A 17,604-nucleotide genomic window follows, 5' to 3' on the forward strand; every position below is an offset into this window, starting at 1 on the left:
AGGGAGTAAATTGCTTTTTTGTGGGATCCATTAGCTCAATTGAGAATATTAGCTCAGTATTCTGGATGTATGATGGGCTATAAGAAAGAAGGTAGCATCAATTTAAATGTTTTGCTTTGCCTCCCTAAATGACTCTGGTCAACAGATAAGAATAAGAATATAAGAATAAGGGGACAGAAAGAAAGGCAGGGACAGAGGAGAGTGCTTGGGAAGTCAAAAGGAAGAGGTAAAGGGATGGAGGCTCAAGGGCTAAGAAGTAAGGTATAGGTGAAGACGGAGGTGGAAAAGAAGATGGGAGAGGCAAGAAGAGAAACAAGAAGATTCCTTAAGGAGAGGAACAGTAAGAATGTGAAATGAAGATTCCAATCAGACAGAAGTTAATTGGGACCAACCATATGGAGAGGGGGCAGAGCAGAGGGGATGGGCAGAGTTCACTCTGGAAAGAGAGGGTTTGCTAGGGCTGTCTCCCTCCCTCCTGTCACTGGCTCTCTTCACATTTGCGGTGCTCCCACAATCCCCAACACTAGGCTTTTGGCTCAGGGAGTTGGCTTTAACAGCTGTGCCATTTAGCCTCCCAAGAGTATAAGAGGTCTCCAAGACCCAGGGAGTTAAGCAAATGTTAGTGTATCGGGGGAAAGTGTTCTTACTTCATATTCTTCAAATTAAACAATGAAGTGAAGTCATAGAGGACAGGAGGTGATGGCAAACAATACAATGGAACCAAAGGGAAAATGACTGCTTTATGGGTATCTCAGTGATACCAATTTACTCCTCATAATTCTTTAAGCTTTACTCTGTAAGGACAATTGGAGGCTAGATCTGCCTCACCATCACTCCTCCTCCCAAAGTAGGCTCCCGTATTTGCTTTGATAGATTTAGGAGTGGTAGTAGAAATCATAATAATGATAACATTGACAGCAAATATTTATTGCTTACTTTGTGTCAGGCATATATGCATGCATCCTTCCAAAAGGGATTTCAGATGGTATACAATAAGACAACTTCTAAGAGGGGAGGAAAAAAATATATATATATACCTTGGCCGAGGAAAGCTACAGTAAATTTGATAGAGCAATAAGTGGTTTGACAGCAATTAACTCATTTTGTCATCTCTACAACCCTACGAGGTAGGTACCTTTAATAACGCCTTTTTATAGAGAAGGAAACTAGGAAAATCAAGACTTGATATTACATCATTGGCTTGACTTCAAAGGCTAGGGAAAACAAAAACAAAAACGAAACAACCACAGTAAGAGTCTCACTACTTACTTTCAACAATAGCAATTTTGAAGTTAATCACCAGAAAAAAAAATTAGCTCTGTGTGCCGCCAAAAGATAGCCAAAATTGTTGTTGTGTAGTGCCCCTCTTAACTTAGATATGTGAGTATCACTCAGATAAGTACCCTTAAGACAAATTCTTCCCAGAGACTGGGTCAGGAAAGGCTTTCTCCTGATGAAACTGTAGGACTCCTTCCACTTGACAATGAGAGCTATGCAAACCTTTGTTTCCCCCATTTCACTGCTATGAGGAAGCTTGGGCTCAGTTTTATGCTCAAATGCTGTTGTTTGTCTAGCCAGAATTTCAACTTTTCTTTTTTAAAAAATATTTGTCTTTCATTGTAAATAAACCACCTTAAGTCCCTTTTGGAAGAAGGCACGGTATAAATAAACAAAAGACAGGCTGGGCATGGTGGCTCATGCATGTAATCCCAACACTTTGGGAGGCCGAGGTGGGTGGATTACGAGGTCAGGAGTTCAGGACCAGCCTGGCCAAGATGGTGAAACCCCGTCTCTACTAAAAATACAAAAAAATTAGCCAGGCGTGGTGGCGGACACCTGTAATCCCAGCTACTCGGGAGGCTGAGGCAGATAATTGCTTGAACCTGGGAGGTGGAGGTTGCAGTGAGCCGAGACTGCACCACTGCACTCCAGCCTGGGCGACAGAGCAAGACTCTGTCTAAAAAAAAAAGACAAAATGCAATCCTGTTGGGGCCAAGCTAGAGATATAATTTATCAAATTACTTGACATAGCACCCTGAAATCATTGCATCTAAAAGAGAATATCCTAAACAGAATTTTGAGCAGATACTATTTTTTATGGTCTTTGTCATATTTTTCATGTCTCTCAAATAGCATTCCAAACCACTTTGGGTAAAGAACATAAAATCTAGAGAAAATTAGCTGATTACTCTCAAATGTCTTCATGTTACAAGGATATAATTAAAGTTTTGAATCTTGTCCAACACTGTGCTAAAAAATAAACCAATTTAAGTCTACATTTATCAGTCAGGCTTAAAATAAAAAATAGTTTTCACTCATTTCAATTATTCACTGGTTAATAAACTATGTTTAATTTGTAGATTTTTTTTTTGCTTCCAAAATTTATTCCAGGAACACAGCCATATCTTCTCCTGCTGACTGATAAACACTATATATATTAGATCACTCATAAAGAGAAGCCTGTTTAAGGGTCAAGATGTAGGCGATTTAATGAAAAAATCCCCATCAACTCAAGGTTGCTGTTTCTGTGAGTAATTGATCTGTTCAAAAAACAAAGCGTTTCATTTCCAGAACTTTCATTACAGGTGTGACTATGATTTTTGTTTCATTTAAACATTATTATATAATGATGCATTTCAAATGCAATAGCATTTACAAAAAAGAAAATAAATTATCAAAACAAAAACAGAAAGAAGAGCCAGTAGCTGTGAAGAAGATCATAGACGTTTAGCACAAAATAATTAAGAAGTCAGTTCTGCTTATCCAGCAAGTACTTACAGCTTACTTACAGCTCGACATTTTGCTACTTCAGTCCCATTCAATTTTAGCTTGTGACAAAACCTACATTTTTACTTCTAGTTTTGTGACTTACTCTGTTTCATTACTTTATTTATTCAACAAACACTTATGGAGATAAGGCTCGTTGTATTATGCAATATAAGCATCAAACAAAATATGTTCTTGTTCTGATACTTATTTTGCAACACTTCATGAAACTGCAAAAAGTATTATATAAATTAGAATTTACAACATAGACTGGTCTATGACAAAGTAAGTAAAAATAGTCTCAATGAGATTTGAAATTGAGCTGAAATTCCTTCAGGAGTCCATATGGATTAATTCAGATTTTTATACAACAGATAAGAAAAATTTATTCTTGACTGCACAGACAGCAGTCAGGTGCCCCAAGCTGGGTTATGTCCTGGTCAAACATTGCTAACATATTTTTAAAGCTCTTGCTTTGTTACAGATATACAAACTCTGTTTTTTCTCATGAAACAGTGCGTATACTGGAACTCTTCAAATTGTACCTCAGTATGGTGTAAGGAATTTGGTGTTCCTTAGAAGCTGTGGCAAATTCCTAAATTTCTTACCTGTAAAATGGGTATACGTGGAAGGCAGGTCTTCTGTGAAGCTCACACAGCATAAACTTTTGGGCATCTTCTCTAGGCCTCCAACCCAGGCCTTGGCAGGAGCCTTGGCGATACATCCACCTGGTCATATGTTTATGTACAATTTGCAAAAGCAATATATTGTCACCACAATTAGCTGAGACTGAGGTCTCTTTCCGCTTGGACTTTCCCTCTGCCATTTTCCCTTCTATTGGGTGGTGCTGGGGCAGCCTGGACATGCTGTGTGATAGGGTCAGGCTTTGTGTTCCTACCTAAACCTCATCTTGAATTGTAATCCCCACTTGTTAGGGAGAGAAGTGACTTGATTATGGGGACAGTTTTCCCATGTTGTTCTCGTGATAGTAACCGAATTCTCACGAGATCTGATGGTTTTGTGTTTGGCAAGTTCCTCCGCTCACAATTCTTTCCTGCTTCCTTGTGAAGAAGGTACTTGCTTCTCTTTCCACCATGATTGTTAAGTTTCCTGAGGTCTTCCCAGCCATGTGGAACTGCGAGTCAATTAAACCTCTTTCCTTTATAAATTACCCAGTCTCGGGCAGTTCTTTATAGCAGTGTGAGAACGGACTAATACACAGTATTTGCTTTTTCTTTAAGAGGACCACCCAAATTGCATAAATTGCAGGCCCCACAAAACCTGCATTACCTCCTAAGTGTGAGAATAGTACCTATTTCACAGGTGTGCTGTGAGGATTAAGAGGTAATGGACACATGGTGTGTATCAGGTGGCTGTTAGCCATTATCACTACTCTGAATCTCCATCTTTCTATTATAGCAAGCCCACAGAAATGAGCATTTTATGTAATATGCTTAAAACTAAATTCTTCTCATAGAATGGGATTTTTCAACCCCAGGCAACAGGGCCACATCATGTTTTTCTTGGGCCCTAGGCCTTTTTGCCTTCGTTGAGCCCCTTACTCCATTAAAATATATATATATACACACACACACACATATATATACATTTTAAGATTGTATTAGCACAAAAGCAAATATATTAATACATATTAAAATACTTTCTTAAACCTAAATTTTTTTCCTTCTGATTTGAAAATAAATTAAAATATTTTTTGTGGGCCTCTAAAAATATTGTGGACCTTAGGCACTGTGCCTAATGGAAAAGACAGTGACAGGATTGTGCAATATGAATAATGATAAATTTCCCAAACCATCAAGGACTCAAGAATAAGGGTAAACATCTTAAATGGGGTTGGTTTCGAGTACATATAATAGAAAAATGTTACCCAAACAAGGTCTTAGGACCTTATCCAAACAGGAGGCATTTTTAGTGTTCAAAATACGCACATGGATGGAGTTGGCCATTAAGACGCTAATAGCGACCGTATCTAGCTGTGAAATACATATTTTTGTTTTGGAAGTCTACTTTTCAATAAATGTACTTTCAGGTGTTTTGTTACCCATTTAATTACATGATCAACAAGGAAGAGTTATTTTACAAAACAAGCTTCATTTTGCCAATTTATAAATTGCCTTGGAATTTCATCGAAAGGTCTTTAAAAAGCACGTTGGCCTTGGTGCTGGTGCATCACATAAATCACAGATGAAACAAACAAGCCTGTTTCCTACTCAAGGTGTGTCTGTAGAGTCCTGACTGCGTGCCAGGGGCTCTATCTGGCACATTTCTGAACTTTGCAAAATTAATTGTGCCGAAGAGAACACCATCAAACGCGTCCGGCATACAGCGTAAACATCTTCAGACCGTGATTCTGCGCCATCAAACGCTCTCCAGCTAATTTCATTTGGTGATTACTCTGCTAGAAAACCGAGGCCAAGTGAAACTGCGGAAATGGGAACAATGTACGGAGGAAAAATCTCACCCCATTAAGAGATCCGTTTCTTCTCCGCACAAATAACCCACCCCGTCTCGGAGGCAAGACTAGATGGCTCCAGGATATTCTCGGCGCGCCCGCTGGCCCTCTCGGGCAGGGGAGCCCCCCGCACCCGGCAGGAGGACAGAGCCGCGAGCGGCGGCGCCTCGGCCCTGGGCTGTTTAGGTAATTCGCAAAGTCCCAACAATCATCCCCCTCTCCCAGAAGCTGGTTTTCTTGTGTGCAGTGGTTACAGAGGCGGCGAAAACACGGTTCCGCGCTTTCCTCTCCTCAAGGCACTGTTTGCAGCGGCAGCAGCGGCAGCATTCGGGGAGCCGAGGTCCTCCCTGCAGAGCCGTCGCGCACTCGGCCTTTCGCGAGGATTTGCCTGGGCTCGGCCGCCTCGCTCTCCCCTGCGCTTCCATGACCTTCTGAGAGCGGCCTCACCACCGGAGGCTCGGAGGAAGCACCACCCTCGGCGTCCGGGGCCCGTCGCGCGGCCGCGTTCCTCCGACTCCTTGGAGCATTCCCGCGGGCGCGCGGCCGTGGATCGGCGGGGGCGCGCGGGCTGGGGCGGGGCGGGGGCCGGGGGCAGGGGCGGGGCAGGGGCGGGGCCGGGCCCGCTGCGCCCCCAGCCGAGCGGCGTGCAGGCGCCGCCCCCGCGCGCCGCAGTCCCGGCTGGAGCGACTCGGTCGTGGCGGTGGCCGTTAGCGTTGCCTCTCTGAGGCTCTGGCGGCGGCGGCGGCGGCGGCCCGCGGGGTTCGCAGAGCGCAGCGGGCCGCCCTTCGCCCGTGGCCGCCTCGAGCAGCCTCGCGCCGGCACAGGGGAGGCGAGACGGCGGCGGCGGAGGCGGCGGTGCATTGTGCCCGGCCCCCTCCTTGGCGGCTCCTGCCCCCGGGCGGCTGCGGGCTCTGGGCAGCCCCGGGGCGGCGGCCGAGGCTACAGAGCCGGCGGCAGGGGATGGCAAGATAGCGGCGCGGGAGCGTACCGTGAGTGCCGGGGGCGGGTGGGCGCGGCACGGAGCAGGGGAGCCGCGGAGCTCCGAGCGGGGTCCCCAGGGGCGGCCCGGGCGGGGTGGGGCAGCGCTCCCGGCTCTGCGGAGCGTCCTAGGGGAGTGACCCCGGAGAGCGCCGCTCCGGGTCCCGCCGCTCTCCGCGCGCCCTTGGGTCACCCTCGTGTCCCGGGGGACGCGGACTCGAGCGCCCAGAACTTCTGCCCCACGGAGGGCAGTGAGTTCTGAGGCCAGAGGTTACCTGGGGGATGGGAGGGAGCTTGAAATGTTTTTCCTTTGAAGAAGTGACCTGCCAGGTGATTTCGTGCCCCTGTGCTTCAACTCCTCTTTAAACCTGTTCCTCGTCCTTTCTGTATCCGTAGTGCATTTGACTTACCTGTATTTTTATGTGCTTACTTCCGAAGGTGGTGTACTGGATAAACCCGAAGTTAAAGTGTTGGAGGTCAAAGTTAGGCTTTGTGAAAGATGCCATTTCTGCTTTGTTGTGTAAAAGCACAAAGCTGGATTCAGGAGTTCTGAGCAACACAAAACTGCACATCACGTGTTCTGAATTTACATGATTAATCTGAATTAATGTGATTTTGCCCACACCCCCCACATTCCGCTACCAAAAATATATGAGGTCTTTTATTTGCAGTTGGGTATCTTTGTGTTCCTTTTTGAATGTGTTTAATGCAGTCAAATATTGTTATAACCTGTACTGTTATTGAATGACATTTATATGGAAATCGGTTCTTTGCGTTTCTTTTTATGTGTCTTTAAAAGATATATTCTTTCAACAGAAAAGTTTCAAAGTTTGCCTTCCGATTCATGTTCAGTTTCAGATTAGTTTTTAATTTTAAAAAGTATTTGCTTGAAGTAAGATTAATGTGATATAGTAGTATCGTTTAGGCAGGGGTCCAGAAATGGTACAGAAATTAAATTTAAGGCAGACCTTTCCTTTTCACAAGTTGAAAAACCAAGGAGTTTTTTCAGCGCGAATGCTACTTGCCCTTCCCCTTACATGATTATTTTGCCACAGATCTGAAATTACATTTCACTATTACCAGAGAGTTTCTTGTCTAAGCCTGGCAGAGAAAAGGCTTAAGCCTAAGTATAATGTGTTTTTTAAAAACATGAGACCGTCCTTTTACTTGTCTTTTAAGTTGACTTTCTGCTTTATAGTCGGGGGCAACTGTTCACTTGGAAACTTCATTAGGGAGTTAGTTGCAAGCTCAATTTAAATATATAATGTATTCTCAAGGTGATCTGAGCAGCTATTTCCTCTTCAAGAATTGAATTGAGACTTCTTTGCTTTGTAATAGGTGAGTGAGATCACTAGCAAGCCTCTTGATTAGTGGAGACTTGTATTCTCTTCTGGGGAACGAGAATCAGGGACTCTGCTGTTGAAGGAGCAAAACTTTTGTGATTTTTGAAAAATTTGCTTCTGAATGGTCATCCTTGACAAATATGTTGGTAATAGTGTGCATTATTCTTATGTTAATTGTGCAGCAGGTAATCTATTCACACTGGAGAAGATTCAATAGATACAAAAGATACGGAGTATAGAGTATACCTCTCTCCCATCATGTTCCACAGCTACTGGCTTCTTGTGTATGTCTTTCCAGACATAGCGTATGCTCATGTAAACATTTTGTACGTGTTCTTTTTGTTTGTATTCCTAAAGATGAGGACCCGTTGTATACTCTGCACCAGTTCCCCCTGCCCCCCTTCCCTCCCCAGAGTACTAAATCATGGCAGTCTCCATTGGTATCTAAGAGAGCCTGCCTCATTCTCTGACAGCTGCTGAGTACTCCATTAGGGATGGACCACAATTTATTTAACCTATTTATTGTCATATATGTAGGTTGTTTCTAATAATTTGCTATGAAATTGTAAAGCATTAGTTTTTGAGGTTTTTAAGTGGATTTGGTTATTCCCAAAGGCCTAAAGGCTGTAGTCATTTGTTTCTTTATATCACCTTCCAGGAAATAAATGTGCCTTCTCCCCAGCATACACTGTTTGCTTCTGTATAACTTCACAGTAATCCATAAGAGTCTTTGGCATCTTTGCTGTGAAGTGGGAGCCATGATGGTCAGTAACTAAAGTCATTATTCCTTGGGTAACAACTTGGCTCTTTGTTTTAACAAAAGAAAAGAAGGAACAGATACACATTTTAAAGAATAATCTGTAGGAAAAATTCTTAAGTGTTTAAATATTTTTGAACACAGAGAGGCAGCTTGTACCTTTGATTAAATTGAAGATGAGGGTAGTTTATGTTTCATAAAATTCGGTTGCCATTAGGCACTCAAATCCCTGCCTTCTGTAGATTATCACCAGTATCTTATATTTTAATGTTAGTATAATATGGTTACAAATTTTACAGTTTATGATGGGATTAATAACTTAAGTGGATGGATGCTTTTAAAAAATATTTAGCTCTTGCTTTTCTTTAAAATGAAAAAATTGGGGTCTCTTGTCAGCATGCTCTTGAAAAAGAATAAGTTGTAAAAGTAATGCTAATGCTAGAAATTGAGCCTAATACATTATAAAGCTTGAACATTAGCCAATGTTGAGCTTCAGTATTTTCATTATGCTTATTTTTGAGGGCTATTTTTTAGGACTAGTGTAAGCTATGATAATCTTTTAAAATATATACGTATGTATAATATATATATAGTTTAAATGGTCCAAACTCCTCTTAGAATTTAAGGCATTCTCTTGCCTTTTATTTGGTACTGTTGTGATACAAAACTGCTAACGTTGTCTATATTTGTTCTTAAATAGGTATTTATTGGGCATCTGTTAATATTCCAGACAACTTCCTAGGGACTAAATTATGGCACCGCGCAGGACAGACAGATCCTGCTATAATCTCAGCGAAGGAGATGGATAAGAAACAAAGATGCAATAAGTGATGGTGACTAGATAGTGCTAAGTGCTGCGAAAGCAAGCAAGCAGGGTTGCATGTAGAATGGGACAGGATGTGGGCTGCTGTTTTACATCAAGTGGCCTGAGAAGCCTCTCTGGGGTGGAGGGGTCTGAGCTGAGAGTTGAATGAGGGGGAAGAAGCCTATGATTTTGGAGATCTGAAAGAAGAGTGGCTCAGGCAGAGGGAAGGGCAACTGCAAAGGCCCTGGAGCAGGACTGAGCCTTGCATACCTGAGGGACAGAGGACCGCCTCTGTGGCTGGAGTTGGTGAAAGGAAAGGAGAGAGCTGCAGGCAGGAGAGGAGTGGGCTGGGGTTGGTGCCCATATGTGTTGCATATGTCATGAAATGTTTACAGAAGTGGGAAAGATGTGAGTGGTGGAGTTCCTCTATAGGCTGGAAGCTCCAGGGGGCTAGCAACACATCTGCTTGTTACCCATTGCATTTGCAGCACCGGGAACCACCTTCATCACATAGTGGGCTATGAATAGTTATTGAGTAAATTAATAATTAGAGAATTTACGAAATAATCTTACCTGCTTTTGGTCAAAATACTTAGATTCGGGAGTCTTTTAGTTTTCCAGCTTGGCCCTGGCCTTTGACATTAGCCAATTGGTTATATTGTTATCACTTTTCTTTCAAATTATCACTTTTGTCAAACTATTGCTTTAAGTCAATTACACTTGACTGCTCTTCCATGAAATTCAAGTGTAAAACCTTAAAAACAAACCTTTTCAGTAAATTATAGTGATTTATGAGAGATTTTCAGAAAGATGAGCATTTTTATCTTTTATTTCCGTGGAATAGCCATTTGTATAAGTGTAAGATTTCAAAGATGCCGCGTGTGTGTGTGTGTGTGTGTGTGTGTGTGTGTGTGTATTGAATGTTTTAATTCTTTGGGCCAGATGACAGACTAATGAGTAAATAAAATATATGTAGGTACTTTTATTCTCACAGGAGGAATGTGTGCCTGCCCTATAGGGAATATCAATAATTTATGGCATTTCCTTTTCCCAACTTCTAATCTGTCATTCTAAATATTAATTGAAAACTTGGGAAATGAGTTTTATGCCAAGCAATTGTTATAGATGCCTAATAAGAATCTACGTCTTTCTCCTGACTGTGACTTTTGGACTCCTGTTCCATATTAGAAGTGTTGTGATCTTCCAGAATGATGGTTTTTAACTTTTTTATTTCCTATCTTAATTGATTAATAACTTAGCATAATAAGCTGTTCCTACTTATGACAATTTTATTTCCAACTGTTTCTCTGAAGTTCTGTGCAAATTATATGTAAAGGAGGGTTCTTTAGGTCCTTAGTCTTCAGTAAAGAAGCCTGTGTCGTTTTGTCCTGATATAGCAAAAGCTCTTCAGTAAAAGAGTAGAAACACCTACCAGTTGGGGTAAATTTACAGGCTTAGCTGCCAGAGTTAAAGTACTTTTACCAATTCCTTTACCTTTACTTTTGTGAAATATGGGAATTGCAAATTTGTCTTACGTTGTCTAAAATGACAACACATGCATTCTTAGAGGATGTTGCTGCTGATACTGCTCAGGTGAGCAAAGCTATGTGTTTGGGAGATACTATTCTACGCTTTCATGTTGGAAGTTGAGGAAAAACTTCTGGTAGGTGTATTTTTCCTATACTTTTGTACAGAGGTGAAAATCTTGGCTTCCAATCATTCTTCTGGTTTGTAAGGCAGATACAGAGAAAGAATTGGAGTCATTGTATATCTGCTGTATTACTAAGCGGCAGTATCCTTAGAGGCCACAAGGCGGTGATATCACTACCTGAAGTGTATGTGTGGTGCTCTTCCAGAGAATGCCTTGGAATACTGAGGCCTCTTGCAGTACCTTCTTTTAACTTCTCCCCCAAAGTGGGCTTCTCCAAAGACACCCTGAATCCGAGGACTGTTGAATTGTGGAACATCTGGTGGAAAATAACAAGAGGTGACAGAAATGCTAATGGGGCAGTGAGATGTAGACTTCAGGCGGAATTGTTGTACCTGTTGAGTTGGAGGTAAGGTGAGTGGGAGAGAGATGAGAATCGCCACCAGGACTTCAGGCTGCAGCCCCTGAGGACACCCGAGTGCCACAGTAAGCACTAAGGCGCCTGCTGCATGGGGACAGGATGCCAACTGTTTCCATGCAACGGGCCTGGAGACCCACAGCCGTGCCATGCTTCATGCCTTAGTATTTATAGTGCAGTACAAAGGTGAAGGAGGCAAGACCATTGCAAAAACATCTCCATAGAAACAGTGAAAGTTAGGAGCATACATTTTCTTCTTACTGGAACTTCATCCTACATTTATTCCTTGAAGTTGCCTGGATCACCACAATTTTACTGTAAATGTAAAATTGTTCTTTTGGGAGAGTCTGATTTTGTGGAAAAACTATATAGAGCTTAAAATGCAAAGCTGTTATGAATAATAGAAAATTAAGCACTCAAACAAAAATGGAGTAAAGTACATAACTTGATTGAAAGCTGGAAGGCCCTTCAGATCTATCTGGTCAGCTTCTTAAGATAAAGAAACCTAGACCCAGAGGTGGTGTTATAATTTGTCGAAGAATCCAGGGGTCCTGATTGGCAGTGTAACCATGATCTTCGGACACTAAAGTGTAGGGTTCTGAACTCCTCTCTAGAACCAACAGCTCCTCAAGGGCAGGAACTTTTGTGAGATTTACCACCGTGTCCCTAGCATTAGAACAGTGCCTAGTCTATAGTAGACATTCACATATTTGTTGAATAAGTGATTATCTAAAGGAATTTTAAGAACTTCAGAGTGCCATGTTAGCTATAAGGCAGTACTTATACAATCTGAAAGAATATACAATTTTATGAGTTTCTTATTAGAAAAATAGAGCATGTTGCTATTAAAACCCAAACTCTTAAGCCAGGCAGGCAAACGAAGGTGCAGTGCTTTACATCTTAGCTTGGTACCCTTCAAAGTCTGTTATCAACTGGATTTTCTAAAGCCATTCTGTTAAGTTCAGCCTACTGGTATCTGGTATCATTAAGTTTTATATTTTATATTTGAAAACAGATGCTTTAAAATCTAGCATTTATTGTTTGAATTTTTCCCTGTTTTTTTTTTTTCAGATGTGCTTTATCAATAGCTCAGCTATTTTAAAAATTTATGGTCATATGGGGATATGATTGTTTAAAACCAAATCTAGTCAACTGGAGGATTTTGGAAATTGTCACTTTCAAATGCTGTTGGTGGGTGTTTCAATTGTTATAACTTTATAGGAGGGCAATTTTGTATTACTCATCAGAAGCCTCAAAAATGTGCCCCGTCTCTTAGGCATGTTCACCACTAGGAATCTAAATGAAGGAGAAACGATAAAGCATGTGTACAGAGACCAGTCTTTAGCAGTGGTTATAGTGCATGTGTGCACCATACTCCTGTCAATACCTTTCTCCTCGCAGTGATTCTTAAGAAGCCTACTTACTGGGGTGTACCAAAATCTGGAGGGAGGTCCTCTGAAGTTTGGAAAAAACTCACTTCCAGATTCTAGTGACCACCACAAAAATTACATTAAAAAAAAAACCCTCCTCTAATTTGCAAAAATAATTTTTGTAAGTTTTTTTTTTTTTGAAACGAAGTTTCGCTGTGTCGCCCTGGCTGGAGTGCAGTGGTGTGATCTCGGCTCACTGCAAGCTCCGCCTCCCGGGTTCACACCATTCTCCTTCCTCAGCCTCCCAAGTAGCTGGAATTATAGGGACCCGCCACCACGCCTGGCTAATTTTTTGTATTTTTAGTAGAGACGGGGTTTCACCGTGTTAGCCAGGATGGTCTTGATCTCCTGACCTCGTGATCCGCCTGCCTTGGCCTCCCAAAGTGCTGGGATTACAGGCGTGAGCCACTGTACCCCGTCTGTAAGTTTGTTTATAATAGTTATAAACTAGAAACACCTTAAATGCTCAATAATAGGAGGACTGATTAAATGAATTGTGGTACATACATGTGATAGAATACCCTTTCTTTAACAGTGATGTAGGGGAATATTTATAGATGTAGAAAGTTACTCAATATTTGTAAACTGAAAAAGCAGATTGTAAAACAGTATGGGTACGTTGATCCTTGTTTTTGCTTATGGAGTGTGTGTGTGTGTATGTATGTGTGTACAATTTTCTACATATTATGTAGGAAAATGCCAGGAAGACTATAGGCCGAATGTTAGGTGATACTGTCTCTCATGTGTTGAAATTACAGTTGATTGTTATTCTTTTTACTTTCCTGGATTTCCCACACATAAAGCATGCCGTGTGGTGAAGAGTCTTGGATCAGATCCCATTTCCCATTTACTACTACTGGTTGTGTGAACTTGGGCAAGTTTTGTATTTCCTTATCTGTGAAATGGGGATAATATCCAGCTCACGATGCCCACATGTAGTATTTAATAAATGTTACCTTGATCTCACTGATCTGATATGGTGATTAAAGCCAGTATTCTATTCTTAATAATACAGAATTTCCAAGCAGAATAATTGTGTTATGTAAGTTTCATCTAACTGTCATGGAAAGCATTTCAGGGCATTCTGACAAACTGTTGTTGCTTCTGGTCACTGGGAAATATTTTGTCGAGTTTTATTTACTTTAAAACTGAAATGTCTTCTATTGCCAATACATTTTATTTTGAATTGAAGGCATTTTTCTTCTTTTTCTGTTGTTGTCTTGAATAGTCCTGTATAAATTTTTGAAGGTCAGGGTCTGATCTTTCTTTCCTTTTATAGAGGTGTTAGAGTGGGATGTGAGTCATTCAAGACACTGCTGTGTGCCTTTTCTTTGACAAGCACTAGGTAGGCATCAGATTTGCAGCAGTGTCCTGGACAGACATGTCTCTGCCCTGTGAATGACATATGGAAGTGACCAGTGTGGTTCAAAGCCAGGAGGCCCACTCAATAAATAAATGGTTACTACAGTTAAGTATCAAGTAGTTCTCATTTCCTCTCCTCTGATTTTAAAAGGAATTTTGTTGTGATGTTATATCTTACTGAACACAAACATTGCCTCCTGCTTATTCAACAAACTACTGTATATGAGGAACATACTAGGTTATTTCACTTTGTTGACATTCATGAATGATTTAGTGATGACTTGCATTACACAAGTGTGAGAATATCCTAGGTTAATAGGCTTAAAATTGCTACTATATATCTTCTGTGAAGGATAATCTTTCATTATGTTAAGTATGACCTCATGCCTTTTTGAGATTATCTTTTGTAAAATTATTGAAAATGAGCTCCTCCTAGCAAATCTAGGATGCATGGAATTTGTGGCTATCCCACTTGAGAAATTCTAGCGCATGATCTTACTGAGAGAGAGTGGCAATAAAGCATTTACAGTCGTGTACCATAGAAAGATGTTTAGGTCAGTAACAGACCATATATATGATGGTGGTCTCATTAGATTATGATGCTGTATTTTTACTGTACCTTTTTTATGTTTAGATACCCAAATACTTCCGTTCTGTTACAGTTGCCTTCAGTATTCAGAACAGTAACATGCTGTACAGATTTATAGCCTTAGGAGCAATAGGCTATTATACCATATAGCCTAGGTGTCTAGTAGACTATAACATGTAGGTTTGTGTAAGTACACTCTATGATGTTCACACAACAACAAAATTGCCTAGCACATCTCTCAGAACTGTATCCTTGTCATTAAGCATACATAACTATATTTAAAAATGATGTTTCCATTTGACAGTGTGTAAAACTACATTAGTTTTGTAATTAGTTTTATGTAGGGACATATTTTTTTAAGTTGGCAACTGTTGTAAATATTTTGACAACATGTAGACCCTCAGTCGTGAAAGATATGTCTTGGAACCTTTATGACAAATACTGAGCTTGCATTTTATTTTCCTCATATAGCCAAATAAAAGAAAGAAAATTTCCTGAGTCATGTTTTCATGTTCCTGTGTAGAATTCATGGTAGGATAAGTTACATCACAGGTTGTAACCAAGAGCAAAGTCACCATTTTACTTCTTTTTTTGCTTGAATAAATTAGCCATATTTTGAGAGGGTGTAAGTTAGGGGAAGAACAAATTTAGGAGAGTTATGAATCAAGAGTCATTTTTGGACACAGTTTAAGATACATATGAGACTTTCAGGTGACAAGTTGTGCATATAGCTGGAGGTGACAAGACTTGCAGGTGACAAGTTGTACATATAGATACGTATTACTTCTGTCTATCTCACATTGTTCTACCCCATACCATTGCCTTACATGGACTTTACTCCCCTTGCCCCCACCAGAACTGGCAGTTAGCTTTCTTTTGGGGGTGTCGGGGATTTACTTTTCACACAGAAACACTGTATGAGCTGCACTGAATATGTAATGGTGACTGGAAAGCAACCAAGCTGTGTTGACATGTAGACATTGGGTCGCTGGCTAGACTTAGGACTTTGCCAACTCACCCTTTCCTGAAGGCCAGCTTCAATAAAATGACAGATGACTGTTTTGAAACTTTTTCGGCTCACAAATAGTCAAAGCTGTGAGTGCTGTACTCAATGCATTCCACAGGCTGCATTGCTGGAATCAAAAACTCAAATGCTTACAGGGACAGTGGACGTTACATAAATGGCAGAAGTGGGCCTGTCCTGCCTTTTGTCTTTATGCTTTTGATATAGAGACAATCAGAAATATGTCACTTTCTCTTTAACTCTACTGCAAGATAGACAACAGTGACAATCTAGATGGTAAATGGCAACTGGAACTTGTCTCAGTTTTGAAGACCAGTAAGGAAAGGTGAGAACTATGAAAAACTCCAGAACACATGTTCTTAGGAAGGAGTGACTGCTCTTACCTGGAGTTGATTGTTGTCCTGTGAGATGTGGAATGAGTATTTCCAGAGCTTCTTGATTTTGATTTTTAAACACTCTATTTTGCAATATTGACAAATAATTCAAGGGTTTTTAAATTTTGTTTGTTTTATGTATATGGTTCAAACAAAACACATCTAAAGGCAAAGCCTGCCAGTTTTAAACTATGGTAGGTAACATTTCTTTGCCCATCTTTTCCTTCACTCTTTTCATATAGTTCAGGTCATACTGGATATTCAGTTTTGTTCCCCATCTTTTCATGTAATGGTGTATGATATGTTTCTTCATGTTGCTAAAAATTCTTTAGTATGTATTGATGACTGTGTAACATTTTATTCTCTGGATGAACCGTAACTTGAGCATTTACATTGTTTTAAATTTTTCCAGTTCCTAATTAAAGTTACAGTAAATATATTTAAGCCTAAAGCTGGATTTTTCCCCTTCTCCAATAAATTTCACATTCTTCCCTTAAAATTGGTTTATTGAGTCAAAATAACTAAATATCTTTAAGACCTTTAAGACTTTTGATACAGTTGAATTTTCTCCACATTTATTTGAGTACTAGGAAATAAAATATTTGTTCATTTTATTAGCTGGTTTTATTTTGTGATTTATCCATTATTTGATTTTACATTGGATGTTTTTTCTTTTTTCTTTTTTTTTTTTTTTGAGATGGAGTCTGGCTCTGTCACCCAGGCTAGAGGCTAGAGTGCAGGGGCGTGATCTTGGCTCACTGCAAGGTCCACCTTCCGGGTTCACGCCATTCTCTTGCCTCAGCCTCCCACATAGCTGGGACTACAGGCACCCGCCACCACGCCTGGTGAATTTTTTGCATTTTTAATAGAGACAGGGTTTCACTGTGTTAGCCAGGATGGTCTTGATCTCCTGACTTCGTGATCCGCCAGCCTCGGCCTCCCAAAGTGCTGGGATTACAGGCGTGAGCCACCATGCCCTGCCCTGGATTGTTATTTTTTTAAACATAAGTAGCTTTTTAAAAATTATAGAAGTAAAAATGCTCATTTTATAAAAATTAAGGAAGCTCAGGGAATATAAGTAAAAATACAATAAAAAATTTCGGTTTCACCATTCAGAGATAACCCCAGGCAACATTGTTACATATCCTTCTAGATTAATTTCTATGCATATATATATGTGTATACACACACACACACACACACACACACATTTATGTCTACATCTCCAAATATGTTAAACTATGGTTGGAATGGTATGTACATACTGTCTTGTAACATGATTTTTTTTTTTTTTTTTTTTTTTGAGACGGAGTCTTGGTCTGTCACCCAGGCTGGAGTGCAATGGCGTGATCTTGGCTCACTGCAAGCTCCGCCTCCCGGGTTCAAGTGAGTCTCCTGTCTCAGCCTCCTGAGTAGCTGAGACTACAGGCGTCTTGCCACCACGCCCGGCTAATTTTTGTATTTTTAGTAGAGATGGAGTTTCACCATATTGGCCAGGCTAGCCTTGAACTCCTGACCTCAGGTGATCCACTCGCTTCAGCCTCCCAAAGTGCTGGGATTATAGGTATGAGCCACTGTGCCTGGCCATGATTTAAATTTTTTAACTTATATTAATACTCTTCCATGGTGCATGACTG

General features: G+C 40.8%; 1 protein-coding gene across 1 annotated transcript in view; it reads left to right on the forward strand.

The window, feature by feature from the left end:
* The first annotated feature begins 5,905 nt into the window (after positions 1 to 5,905).
* Positions 5,906 to 17,604, forward strand: part of LIFR (LIF receptor subunit alpha) — an 82,434-nt gene continuing 70,735 nt past the window's right edge. The window contains exon 1 of the mRNA XM_055245644.2: positions 5,906 to 6,228. The gene's annotated coding sequence lies outside the window, so the exon portion shown is untranslated. The remainder of the gene's footprint in view (positions 6,229 to 17,604) is intronic.

Source organism: Symphalangus syndactylus, chromosome 16 (assembly GCF_028878055.3).
Source record: "Symphalangus syndactylus isolate Jambi chromosome 16, NHGRI_mSymSyn1-v2.1_pri, whole genome shotgun sequence".
Taxonomy (NCBI): Eukaryota; Metazoa; Chordata; class Mammalia; order Primates; family Hylobatidae; genus Symphalangus; species Symphalangus syndactylus.